This window comes from Equus quagga, chromosome 2 (genome assembly GCF_021613505.1).
Source record: "Equus quagga isolate Etosha38 chromosome 2, UCLA_HA_Equagga_1.0, whole genome shotgun sequence".
In the NCBI taxonomy this organism is placed as follows: Eukaryota; Metazoa; Chordata; class Mammalia; order Perissodactyla; family Equidae; genus Equus; species Equus quagga.
Genome location: NC_060268.1, coordinates 163,847,133 through 163,861,348, shown reverse-complemented (window position 1 = coordinate 163,861,348; position 14,216 = coordinate 163,847,133). Strand labels below are relative to the sequence as shown.

General features: G+C 37.4%; 1 protein-coding gene across 4 annotated transcripts in view; it reads right to left on the bottom strand.

Annotated features, from left to right (window-relative positions):
- The window catches only part of ADD3 (adducin 3), a 139,039-nt gene that overhangs the window by 69,454 nt on the left and 55,369 nt on the right, over positions 1-14,216 (bottom strand). Inside the window, exon 2 of one of the 4 annotated variants that reach the window (XM_046653688.1) lies at positions 583-722. The exons of the other annotated variants lie outside the window; for them this stretch is intronic. The gene's annotated coding sequence lies outside the window, so the exon portion shown is untranslated. The remainder of the gene's footprint in view (positions 1-582; positions 723-14,216) is intronic. 4 annotated transcript variants of the gene reach the window in all.

Genomic DNA, 14,216 nt, shown 5'->3' with positions numbered 1-14,216 from the left:
TTTTTAGTGCATTTTAAAGTAAATTACAGACATCAGTATACTTCCCCTAAATACTTCAGCATGCATATCATTATCTAGAGTTCAATATTTGCTTATGGCTTTTTCCTTTCAATGTAAAAGTTGCATACAATGAAATGCAGAAATGTAAGTGTACACTTGTATAACCCAAACTCCAATTAAGAGATAGAACATTACCTTCACCCCAGAAAGTTTTGTCATGCCTTTTACCACACAATCCCCTCTCCCACTTCCCCGGGGGCAATCACTATTTTGATTTTAAAAGTAATTTTAAACAACTCCAAATAGTCATGCCTTTGAAACCTGTGCATTAGAACATTCTCCTGTATATTTTAAATCATCTCTAGATTACTTAAAATACCTAATACAATGTAAATGCTATGTAAACAGTTATACTGTATTGTTAGCGAATAATGACAAGAAAAAACCTGTACGTGTGCACTACAGATGCAACCATCATGGGCCTTTCAATCCATGGTTGGTTGAGTCCGTGAATGTGGAGCCCACAGACAAGGAGGGCCAACTGTAATTTATTGACTGGGCTCTTAGGCAGCAGCTCCATACCTCATTTTAGGATGAAGAGAACAGAAGCTTTGGAGACAATGCTGCCTCAGAGGAAGTTCTCTGCCACTTATCAGCTACGCATCTTAAACAAGTTTCTTGGTTTTGGTTTTTTAAATTCCTTTGAGTCTCAGTTTTCTCATCTGTAAAACAAGGAAAATCTTAACTCATAAACATACAGATTAAAAGACGTTTGACTTTGTAGTGACTACTTCTACCTTAAACAGTAGTACCTCCTTATCTGTGGTTTTTCTTCCTGCGGTTTCAGTTACCCACGATCGACCAGTCTGAAAATATTAAATGCAAAATTCCAGAAATAAACATTCATAAGTTTTCAATTGCATGCCTTTCTGAGTAGTGTGATGAAATCTCATGCCTTCCTGCTTCATCCCACCCAGGATGTGTGTCATCTCTTTCTTTGTCCAGCATATCCACGCTGTATATGCCACCAGCCTGTTAGTCACTTAGTAGCCATCTTGGTTATCAGATTGACTGTTGAGGTATCACAGAGCTTGTGTTCAATAATGGCCCAGAGCATAAAAGGAGTGATGCTGGCAATTTGGATATACCAAAAAAAAGAGAGAGAGAGAGAAGCCGTAAAGTGCTTCCTTTAAGTGAAAAGATTCTTAACTTAATAAGGAAAGAAAACAAATCGTATGCCAAGGTTGTTAAGATCTATGGTAACTTTTTTTTTTTTTTTGAGGAAGATTAGCCCTCAGCTAACTACTGCCAGTCCTCCTCTTTTTGCTGAGGAAGCCTGGCCCTGAGCTAACATCCATGCCCACCTTCCTCTACTTTATATGTGGGATGCCTACCATAGCATGGCGTGTCCAGCAGTGCCATGTCTGCACCCGGGATCCGAACCAGCGAACCCTGGGCCGCTGAGAAGCGGAACATGCGAACTTAACCGCTGCGCCTTGAGGCCGGTCCCTATGGTAACTTTTACTACAGCATAATGTTATAATTGTTCTATTTTATTATTATTGTTGTTAACCTCTTACTCTGCCTAATTTATAAATTAAATTTTATCATAGGTGTATATGTATAGGAGAAAGCACAGTATATATAAAGGTTTGGTACTATCCTTGTTTCAGGCATCCACTGGGGGTCTTGAATGTATGCCCCGGATAAGGGGGGACTACCGTATACTGATTATCTTTATCTGTCTTTGTATAAACAACTCCTTTTACCTAGCACGATCTTCATTTTTTCACCAAGTGAGAATCCAAAGTCCAGTTAAAATTTAATCTACTTTCCTCATCTACTCAGAACAAATTTAAAGCTCCTTCATCTGTGTTTCCATAATGCTTTAAATAATAGCGTTACAGAACTCCTCATACCAGCTGGCTGCTTCCATGGGTTTCCCCTGGAAGCAGTTGATCAGTTATGATCAAAGTAGCAAAAAAATAAATAAATAAGTCTGAACACTCACCAAAAAGGAAAGCAAACTGCTAGACAAATGGGGAGCAGGGAGATGATCATAGGGCATACTAAAATGCATGAAATATTAAACTGAGATTAAAAGCCAACTGTGTGCAAACTTTTGTGTCCTCAGAGAAGTGACTGCTGCTAAGCAGTTAGTGCGCTACTGGAATACTTCACACTGCTCTGTGCTTTACATACTTGTCCCATGTACCACCTTTCAACAACCCTATCAGGCAGTACTATTACACCCCTTTTATGGATGAGAATACCGAGACTCAAAGAGGTTAAGCAAAGAAGGTCACACAACTAGTGGCAATGAAGATAAAAAGTAGAGGTGATTTTTCATCACAAGCGATTTTCATAATAGGCTAATTTCACACACAGTGTGCGGAGGCTCTGGATTAAAGAAAACCCAGATAGTTGTGCAGCAACCAAATAGTACAAGAGATTCAGCTGAGGGAGCAAAACTCAAGAGGAAAGAAAAGGCCTGGACAAAAAAGAAACCAAAGCTGAGGAGGCAAGCTGTGTGTGAGTTCTAGGTAGGAGTTATCTTCATGAAACAGTCTGCCACCCTGGAGTCATGAAACCTAAGTCAGAGGTGGCCCTAGAACCCTACGAGTGCAAGATAGCCCTTACTCTCCCATGGCTTCCACTCCCCCAAATTAATTCTTCTCAGAAGTAATAATATAAAATTTATAACTCCTTGATAAAAATGCTGACCATGGTGTTCATGCTTCAGAAGATAATGAGAGCCTCACCAAGTTGGTGAAATGCAACTCTCGTCTGCGGGCATCTCTGGCTACAGTCTGTAATTTCCCATTTAGGAATATCCTAGTTTTGCCTCCCTAGCAAGGATGAATTTGTGAAGGAGACTCCTAGAAGCCTCCACCTTGAAGTTTAAAGCCTCAAGTTCCACAGCCCTCTGGCTTATCTCCAACAAAGCACTCATTACACAGACTCACTGTTGTCTGTTCACTGGTACAGCTCTCACACATGCTGTGAGCAAGTGGAGGGCCGAGACCCTCAGGACCTAGCACAGGGCAAGTTCAAAAAATATTATGAATGGTAAATGAATAATGCCCTTTGCCTACTTAATATTTGATAGACAGTTATTTGTTAAAACAGGTAATACAGGATTTAAAGAGGAAGCAACTATAGAAAAGGCAAGGTTAAGGATAAGTGAAATATGGTTAATCTTCAAAATGGGTTTTCTTATGGATAAAAAAAATATACAACATAACCTACAATGATTGGTGAATTAAGCCTAATGAAGCTGAGACTGAAATTCAGTAAATCATTAGGTCTAAAGATTAGGCATGATCCCCATTTAAAACAAAAATTAACCAAACTAGTGAGCTTGCCTGTATCTGAAGGTTGCCAACCTGAAGTAGAAAAACAATATGAGGTTTTGACTCTACCATGGCATAATGCTTCCAAAAACAACACATTTTATTAACCATTTCTTAGAGGAAGACAAAGACTACGTGAAAAAAAACCTGTGCAGAATAAAAAGTGAAGAGTAAATACATACGTGCTATTAAAAAACCCGCATTCACAGATAATCTCTGCTTTGGGGAAAAGCCCCCAAACAGAACAGAAAACAAGTAAAACTAAAATGTGTTATGTCCACACAACATATGAAATGTTCATGACACATGCAATTTCTTGTTAAAAACATTACTTTTGCTTTGATCTGCTCCATCTAAGGGTATGGAATTATGCAGACGTTTTAAAATTTTTGCTTTTTCTAAACATGAGACAAAATATCTTTAGTTGGAAAAATATCTTTCACATTTTGGGGCTGGCCCAGTGGCACAGTGGTTAAGTGTGCACGTTCCTCTTCGGCGGCCTGGGGTTTGCCAGTTCGGATCCCTGGTGCGGACACGGCACCGCTTGGCCAGTCATGCTGTCGTAGGCGTCCCACATATAAAGTAGAGGAAGATGGGCACGGATGTTATCTCAGGGCCAATCTTCCTCAGCAAAAAGAGGAGGATTGGTGGCAGATGTTAGCTCAGAGCTAATCTTCCTCAAAAGAAAAAAAAGAAAAAACTATCTTTCATGTTTCAAATAATTCACTCATTAAAAAAAGCCATACCAAAATTTTTTTATCTTGGGAAATTTAAGTATTCTCATCCAAAAAAAATTCAAGTACTTGGCTTTGAACACTGCTATACAATAGGTGGCCAAGCTGACAAATCACATAACTTACAGGACTAACAATCTTACTTCTCCAAGATCAAGCTCTAGAACACGTGCTGCCTATCCATGACAAGAACCACATCTCATCTTCTAAAACTAAAGCTTCAAGTCCCCCAATATCATCATAAGCTCTTTCTAAGACAGGGCTAGAGACATGTTTAGAAATTTTCTCCCCATCTTCACTTTCATTCCTCAACCCCTCCAGTTCTGCCTGCCCTTGGTGAAAGTCTCTTCGGATGGTTGGTAGATTTACCACCTTAGACAAACTGGTAGCATGACAGGAGGTTTAATTAAAACAAAAACAAAACTGGCCTATATAACACATCTCTTCTTGGCATTTTAGAGGCATTTTGGTTTACCGCATCATACTTTCTGCCTCCAAGTAGTACTAAAGTTGGAGAATATCAACTTATTCTGTGCTAAACTTATAGCTATACTGATTTTAATCTACTCTTTTAGATTTTAAAATTTTACCTTTAAATTCTAAGTTAGCAAGCCAATTCATTAACAAATCTTTCTACTTTCTGCTTAAATTCATTCATTCTTTTAACAACAATTCATTCAACACCTATTATGTGCTACAATTGAGGAGGGAGGATGGTGGAAACTGCAAGAAATGAATGAGACATTTATCCCTGGTTCTGAAATTCTAGCAACTTAGTGGGTTGGGGGAGGAAGAAGGGAGAGACAGATTCTTAAACAACTATACAGCACTGTATTATTGTGTTATAATAGATATTACAGACTTAGAGAAAGGATCCAATTTGAAAAGTTCCTGGAAAGTTGCATTGGAGATTCGTCTTAAAAGGATAAACAGGTATTGGGGGGGGGAGGGGGTGGGTATCTGTACAACCCTGGCAGAAAGATATGCAAAGACAACATACTTCTTAATAAACCTGTACTTTAACACATGGCTTTACTTTAAACAAAAGTATCACAGATAGGAACTAATACAAAAGGGAAATCAAAATTGTCACTAGTTAACGGTTTACAGTGATTTGTATAATTTAAGCTGCAGGAACCCTACAATCTACTAGCAAACCACAGTTTTGTGTCATGTGCTTTTGCTTTCACCCTAATCTTTTGACTTGCATGCTAAGAAAAGAAACTCAAAAGCCATTTATATCCCTTCTTAGAACAATGCTTGTTCTTACACTGCTCTAACCAATGACTTAGAAATAATTAAGACTAATTATCTTGAAGCCAGTCAAACTGTAATCTGCCATCACATCATCATGGAAGGAGGCATTAAGAACGTTCTAGGTTAATACCAAGGTCAATAAAGACATGGTCAACCTGGCACAGGTGTACCATACCCTATGGGCTCAAATCTTTAAAAGTATCAAGCATAAGCATGGTAGATTTAATGCGAGGGACTGGGAAGAAACAAGAAACTGATCACAAGCATTGTGTTTGTAAGGCACTTAAACTCTCAGATTCACTGCTCCAGAAAGATATTGATACACATGAGAAAGCATACTCTTATGGACTGGAAAACTGGACTAATCTGACAAAAGGTGAAAGGGATGCCATGTTAAATTGCTGCAAATAGATCATCCATTTTGGTCAGGTTACTACTGATGTGAAAATGCCATAAGGTTAATGTTTAAGATATGTTTCCACATCAAAGTACACGTAAACAACAAATCTCTCATTTTTATGACGAACAATATGAAGATCATTTACAAACACATTAAATGACAACCTGAGTGAAAAAAACCTTCTAAAACAGAGAATTAAGGTAGGATTATTTATATTAGGTGGCTTCTTTACCCTAAAGGTTCCTCGCCAGGTTCTTTTAAATAGTAATCTCCCCTGCATTTAACATCTTACATTGGGAACAGCCAACTTTTTAGAGCACATATTTTACATAAAGCAAGAGCCATCTGTACTTCATATTCATGAATTCACACCTATAATACCTAAGCTCTGACAAAAAAGAAAAAAGAAGACAAAATCTCTTGTAAAATGTTCACACTGGGAGGTTTAATCCTGGAGTAGAAATCCCTCAATGAAACATTATCTTTGGACAATGTATAAGTAACTTCCTCAGAATATTTAGGGAAAAGGAAAAAAAAAACCCAAACTCGTGAGAACCGCTTCTGGGTCTTTGAGAAGGGAGGTGACTAGAGCAGTACAAAAACTGTGTGGAAGAGGAAAAGGAGGAGCTAAGAAAGCAGATGAAGAGACAAGTAAAGAGCCAAGAGTGACAGGAGATAAGAAGGATCAAGTAACTGCAGCAGCAGTGAGAGGCCGGCACACCCACAGGGAGCTTTGTGGCTTATTTCAAGGGGGTGGAACACTATGAGCAAGTGAGAACTTTGGTTTCGCTTAACTGAAAGGTTGTGCAATCCTACAAATAGGAGATGGAAAAAGAAGAGGTGCTTTTCTAATACTACAGAAAAAGTTAGGATGCAATAAATGGCTATCACTTTAAAAAATATATTAAAAAAGAGAAGTAATACCTTATATATGAAAATGAAAAATTGAGGGCTTTAAAGAAAAGCAATATAAAGTCCATGTAAACCAGAGCTGCATTATTTATTGACTGTGATGATAAAAGCTTTTTATCCTACAGACTATGCCATCCTTCTAACAACAAAATCCCCATAAAGCATACTGACAAGAATTTTGGGGTGTGTGGATCAGTGAAAAGTTTTTCTTCACTCCAACTTTCAATTTGGCAGCTTACAGAAACAATTCTCAATGGCTGAGTTTTTAAAACTTACTCCAAGATAAGCAGGACTGTGACTCCTGTGGGCTATTTCCAAGTTGCCAAGTTATTAATCTAAAACAGCTCATAACCCCTTTAAACCGATTCCTGCTGGTCCAATATAATAAATGATGTGATGTTTTAAATAAAAAGGGGAGCGTGAGGGGAGAAAGAAGATCCAAACTAGTACCTTTGGAGCTGCTTTTAAGTTAAAAAAAAAAAAAAACAAAAACTGGAAGTGGGAAGCAATAAGATAATATACATTTACTAGTATATTTTTCAAACATGTGGCTGGAAACTACACAAAGGATTTTGGAAAGGCCTTCTGCCAGGAGCAAATTACTTTCTTCAAGCTCAAGCTTAACAGTCATTACCTTTGCTACACCTCCAGAAATGAAAGCTGAAAAAAAACCCAAGAGGTATTTCAACCTTTTTGCAGATGATTTACAACATTAATCAAATCTGTTCATTCTTCTAAGCGTTCATTAATGCCTTCCTACAGGAACTGGATAAAGGATGTTGCACATTCAACAAGTGTTTCCCTTTGCCATGACACACAAGTCAAGATGTACTTGATAAACCAGTAAGCATTCAGTGCACCTATGATGTGGATCAAGGCTGCCTCAGGGAGAGAAGCCCAAGGCATCCTGGCCTACATGCCGATCTATATGACTCGATTCATATCTAAAGTTATATGACTACACAATAACCAGACCCCATCTGCACTGATACCATTTTAATGACTTTTTACATCATCTTTCCTTTGTCTAGTAAAAATAAATCATGTACCCATGCCTTAAAAATTTAGCCCTAATCCTCAACATATTGCAGCTCTTCACTGCCCATGGGTCCTGTTCCCCATGCCTGCAGCCCTTCACTGCCCAGGGGTCCTGTCCCCACGCTATTATCTGAATAAAGGAGCACTACTATCAGACCTTGAGTCCAAGAAATCTTTCTTTCGACTCCTTGGCTTGTTGAGCCCGGAGCACCTAGACCAGTGTTTTAGTACAGTCAAAAGAGAGCAACCAGCTGCAGCTTTAGCATTTTGGCTCACCGGTTTAAAAACAAAAACTTGTAGCTAGGGCTCAAAGAGGAATCTAAACAGGCATACCTCTTTCAATATAAAGTCATCATATAGATCATATCATTATGAAGAAATAGTCATGGAAATACTCTTATTTCAGTAACTTCCAAAAAACAAAAACACCCTAGGCATTTAATTATATCACAAAACAACATGAACAGCTTAAAACTTATGAAAAAATTCCTAATCATAGTCATAGTCAAATACTGAGTAGGATCAGAAGTAAAAAAACATTGCCTGGTCTTCTGTAAATAATGAGCTCAATGTTGTGGAAATAAAATTGTTAAGTAAGAAACCCGGTTTTCTTCAAATCACAAGTTACGGGGGTAGACAGAGAGTTCTTTCTACAAGGTAGGGAGTTGTTATAGACCCCAAACACACACGCATAAAGCCAAAATCTTGAAAGATAATACCCTCAGTTAAAAGGTAGATAAAAAAAATCTGTCCACCAACAAAGGGAATGAAAAATAAATAAATAACACCAAAAACCTTATATATCTTCCAGAATGCTGAGTGGGAAAAGAAAGTCTACCTTGAGAATCTGTAACAGTAGGCTACCCTCCCAAGAATTTAGGATTTGAATTTATACACCAGGGTGGTCCAGAAAAACGCAAGCCAAGAGAGTAACATAAGGTGGTCTTAGGTTGGTAGCACTCCCAGACACCTGGCAAAAAAGAAACATATATCCTGTCCGTAGAAAGGTGCTCTCAAAGCAGACTGCCTAAGGATTCCCACAAATAAAATCCTGCCAAGTTCAAAATTCAGAATTACAAAGCACACGAGTAAACAAACCACATTAAACAAAAGTCGGGAGAAACAACAGAGAGTAGAATTTGACACCTCCCCCTAAGAACTGCAGACAATGGAATACTGAGAAATAGAATATAAAATAAGTATTTTTACAATGTTCAAGATCCTTAAAGATAGAATTGGAAGCATGAGAAACAAGATGTTATGAAGAAAGACCAATAAATTTGAAAAACTACTCAATACAATAGCTGAAAAAACTTAACGAATGAATTAAACAGTAGACTGGACCCAGTGGAAAGAGAATAAATTGGAATATAGATTTGAAGAAACTAGCCAGAATGAAACAGAGAGAGAGAAAGAAATGCAACACGTAAGAGAGGCTAAGAGACATGGAAAGTAAAGAAGTCTAACATACTCCAGTTCCTAAAGAGGAAATAGAAGGAATGGGGGAGAGGGCATATTTGAGGCCATCGTGACTAGAAATTTTCCAGAGCTGTCCAATTCTTTATAGGTGATTCGTCTCTGACAATTAGATTTGCAGTAGACATCAAAACAAAAAATAAAAGTCATAAGACATATGACTTTTTTCAAAGTGCAGTTATCTTCAAACTGTCAGCTTAGAATTGTATATCAAACAAAACTATCTTTCAAGAGTAAGTAAAATAAAACATGTCTCACTAAAAAGTTCTACAAACTCATTAAAGGAACATTCAAAGGATGAAATTCAGAAAGAAATTAAAACTGGAAGGAAGAATTGAGACAGAAGAGTGAGTTAAGAAAGTGGTAAACAAGTGAGTAATTTTTAAAACACTAAATGAAACAATAATAGCAATAACAATTGTAGGGGGTGTAAAACAAGGTGGAACTAAAATCCTGGTCAATAATATAAGATGGGAATAGAAAATAAGTTACAGTGTTTTAAGATCCTTGCATTGTTCAGAAGAGAGTGAGCTATTAACTTTAGACTGATAAAACTTTAATCCGATAAAAGATATCCAGAATATATTTTTATTTTCATTTTTTGTGGAAGATTAGCCCTGAGCTAACATCCACCAATCCCCCTCTTTATTTTTTCTCCCCCTGAGGAAGATTGGCCCTGAGCCAACATCCGTACCCATCTTCCTCTACTTTTTATATGTGGGATGCCTGCTACAGCGTGGCTTGACAAGCGGTATGTAGGTCCACACCCAGGATCCAAACCAGCAAACCCCAGGCCACCAAAGAGGAACGTGCGAACTTAACCACCACCAGGCCAGGCCCTAGAATATATTTTTAAAAGGACCCCAAACAATTTTTTAAAAAGTCACTTAATTTTGCCTATTAGTAAAAGATCTGAACAGGCACTTCACAAAAGGGAATATCCAAACGACCAATAAATACATGAAGCAGTGCCCATCACCATCAGTCATCAGGGGAATACAAATTAAAACCACACTGAGATACTGCTATCTACCCACCAGTATAGTTAAAATGAAAACAAAAACAAAAAACTGTTAATATCAAGTTTTGGCAAGGACGTGGAACATCTGGAACTCTTAAACACTATGAGTCCTTGTGTCAATTAGTACAAATATTTTGGAAAACTGTTTGGCATTATCTACAAAAGCTGGACACACACGTGCCCTGTAATCTAGCTACTCCTCTCCCAGGAATACACCCAACAGAAAGACATACATACGAACACCAAAAACATACACAAAGATGTTCATGGAAGAATTCTTTTCAATAGCCTCAAACCAGAAATAATCTGAATGTCCATCAACAAAATGGACAGATTATTGTATGTTCATAAAATGGAATACACACAATAAATGAGAATGAACTATTGCAGATGAAACAACATGGATGAATTTCACAGAAAAAATGTTAAGCAAAAGAAGCCAGATAGAGAATAGTAGGTATTGAACGATTCCATTTATAAAAAACTCAGAAGCAGGCAACACTAACCTATGATGTGTCAGGATTGTGGCTACCTTGTGGGGAGGGAGCAATGCCTGAGAAGACACATCAGGGTGTTTCCCGCGTTCCACTTCATGATCTAGGTGGGGCTACACAGAGTGTTCACTTGGTACATATTTATCAAGCTGTACCTTATGATTTGCACACTCTTCTATAGGTATGTTTATTTCTATAGGTACGTATATTTAAAGGTTTATCTAAAAACATTAAAATTAAGATAATTTAATATAGAGAGAAAAGCTTCCCCTCTTTCTGTAGCAAGAGCTTATAACTTGATGCCATCTTTTCTGTTGGTTAGATTAGCTCTCCAGAAACAGTCTTAAATCCTCTTTCTCACAAAACCAAAGTATTTTCCTAATCTAAACTCTTATAAAAAGTAATTCAAGCTCTCTTACATGTTAAATTGTATATTTCCTATAAAAAATAAGAACAAAGTAATCCATATAATTTTAGTTACTCAGCATGGAGGGATAATAAATTAAGAAAATTCATGTCTGAAATCAGCATACTACATACACCACTTCTCCACATTAACAATACAAGGAATGGATTGCAATGTACAGTACAATGTGAAATTCTCACAATGTTCAATCACTGTGGCCAACAGCAATATTATAGTATTATTACATTCCATTGTTTGAATGTATTCAACAGCTTCTCCCATCTTCTGAACCTGATACCAGTTTTCAGTGATTAGAAACATTCCTAACATGTTCACAAAACATTTAAATATAAATTAGGCCTCATAGTCATTAAAAAAGTTAAGACATTGTTCAAAACTAAATAATTATGTAAAATGAAAACAAAAAACTGCATGTAATCACTAATGCACAGCAAATAATCAGGAATTCTTTTTTTTCTTTTATCACATTCTCTCTGCTGGGTTAAGATCCTGAAATCTCTGTTCAAAACCAACACATTTCAGTGTTATACAACCTTGCCCTGTCATAAGATAATTTTCCGGATTTTTACTGTACAGAAACTTTACATTCATGTTATCCTACTTTTGCCTAACACTGTTTTAGCTCACAGTACAAGAATCTGATGGTGTGATATAGAAATCTATCTGTTGGGAGAATGCTACTTTCTGATGTTACTGAAGAGCAAAGTCTTGGGGGGAGGATTCCTAGAAAAAACAAAAGGAAGATTTAGTCTTATTTGCTAACTTACTAAAATTGCTTATCACTTTGAAAATTTTTGTGGGTACACTTCATACTTTCAAATATATAAAGGATAGGTTTGTATTCTCAATAGTAAACATCCAGGAGTAAGCAGAACTGGGTTCTACTTCAAGTTCTAACTCTGATTCTAAGTCACAGCATGATTTTGACCAAGTTACTCACTCACTCTAGGCTTTCATTTCTCCAACTGCAAATGAGGGCACTGAACTAGATGCCCTTGAAGATTTCATACAATGTCACTCACTCTAGGCTTTCATTTCTCCAACTGCAAATGAGGGCACTGAACTAGATGCCCTTGAAGATTTCATACAATGCTAACACTTTATGATGAGTCTACTGAAGAATGTATCTCAGACTAAAAATTTACATGGATGATTATACTATGCAGATAAAGACAACAAAGCAACACAAAAGAAAAAGCAAATAGTTAATCCTTCATTAGCCAGTCCATTTGTTATGGTAGGTCTCCATGCAAATGGATATTCCTCATTCCTCTACAAGCACCTGGATTTCACCTGCTATTTCAGCATTCACGTGTACTCTAGGAAGAGTTTACCTTGTGTGAAGTACAGTACCAATTTGCTTCACCCCTTACAAAAGTACTTTTTGAAGATGCTCTTGTTCTATGTTCCCAAAGGAAGGCTTGACTCTGGTCAATCCTCTCACTTAGGCTTCCCCAAGACCAACTAGCAGTCAAAGAAAAATACAATGTGAGTGTCATTGAATAAGTCAATCCACAAGCCTCTGTCTACTACTTACACTATCAGGAGGCCATAGCATTACCTGCATCTACTTTGGCTGTAGTTTGTGGCTCTGCTGGAGGAGGCTCGCCATCTGGAACACTGTGGCTTCATCCTTCTAAATCAAACAGCTCAACTGGCTTACCTTCTTTTCACCTTTCATATTGTATAGTGAGTCTCTGGAAATAATGGACACTAATATAGTGAGAGACACAACTGTATTTTGTCCTAGCAGAGAGTTCAGGCTCTGTGAATGTCAAATACAGCTGAAAGAACCTTAAAGGTTATATAGTCAAATTCTCTTCACTTGTGAGAATTCAGAGGTGCCTAAGGCCACTACCTAAGGTCACATAGAATACTTATCTCCTGACTTCAGGCCAGTACCCTTTCCATTCTATCAAAGCTAAAGTTGCCGCTCAGGAAAAAATGCTTACGTTGGAATCCTCTCTCCTACGGAACATGTTAATTGTCATTTCTCTGTATCATCAATGAAACATTCCACCTCAACTGAGATGAGATACTGAAAAACATTTCCAAGCTATCTGTCCAATGTCAAGAAATCAATTTGAGCTGATATGAGCAACCTACTAGTATATTAGGCTTAAACAGACATCCGAGTATAAAATCCCCAGGAAAGAAGGAGCTCGGGTAATTAATATTGTTCCAGTGGCAGTTAAAGATGTTTAGGATGGTAAGATGAAAGCAACAACCCCCTGAGGTTGTTCTAAAGCTTTGAGAGAGAATAAAATGCTAGAACAGTTCGACTACAGAGCACATATTTGTTTCTTTGTAAAGGAACTGTGTGGTTTATAAAAGAAACAGAACTGCTTCAATTATAGCACTAGTTTAAAACGTCCAAATGTTCTTGGGACCTTCTTTTAAAAATTTATTCAGAGGGGGTTTCTCCTTGTCATTCAGTTTTTGCAGCCCACATACCCGACATTTAATTCACTCTCTGCCTATAACCTGTATTTAACCATTGTTCATATTCTCATCTGGGCAAATAGCCAACATCTTGCTCCATGAAACACTGAAATAAACTTTAATATATTAGGAAATTAGGAAAATTAAATGAACAAGAGGAAAAGCAAATACATTTTCACACAAAGTATAGGATACAGCTGTGATCTGTCAAGCTTACAGGACTATCTCCTCAGCTAACAGCAAAGTTACAGGACTATCCTTAACCGAACAGGAAGTAACTATCTAAAAAATATAAATGTTCCCAAGCCCCAATTTTATTCCCTTCACTTCACATTTCCAGCACAAACTAACCCTTTGACCAGGCCTTTATAATACACCCACATTCAAAGAGCCTTGAAGTGTCAGTAAGCCTATGGATGACAAGTATTTTTGAGAGTCCAGAGAATAACCTTTAATCTTAATGTCCCCAAATAAAAAACCTGTGTTGGTTGTACTCTTCAGAAGAAACAGGTTGTAGCAAGAATGACAAAACCAGCCTTGGCTCTTAAGGAATTCATACTTGTATGTATGATCTTTAGTTTCCCATTTCTGAAAGTTGTTTCCATGGCACCAAAATGTAACTAAAAAAATAGAATTTCCTTTTATATACTTTGTAGGATAGT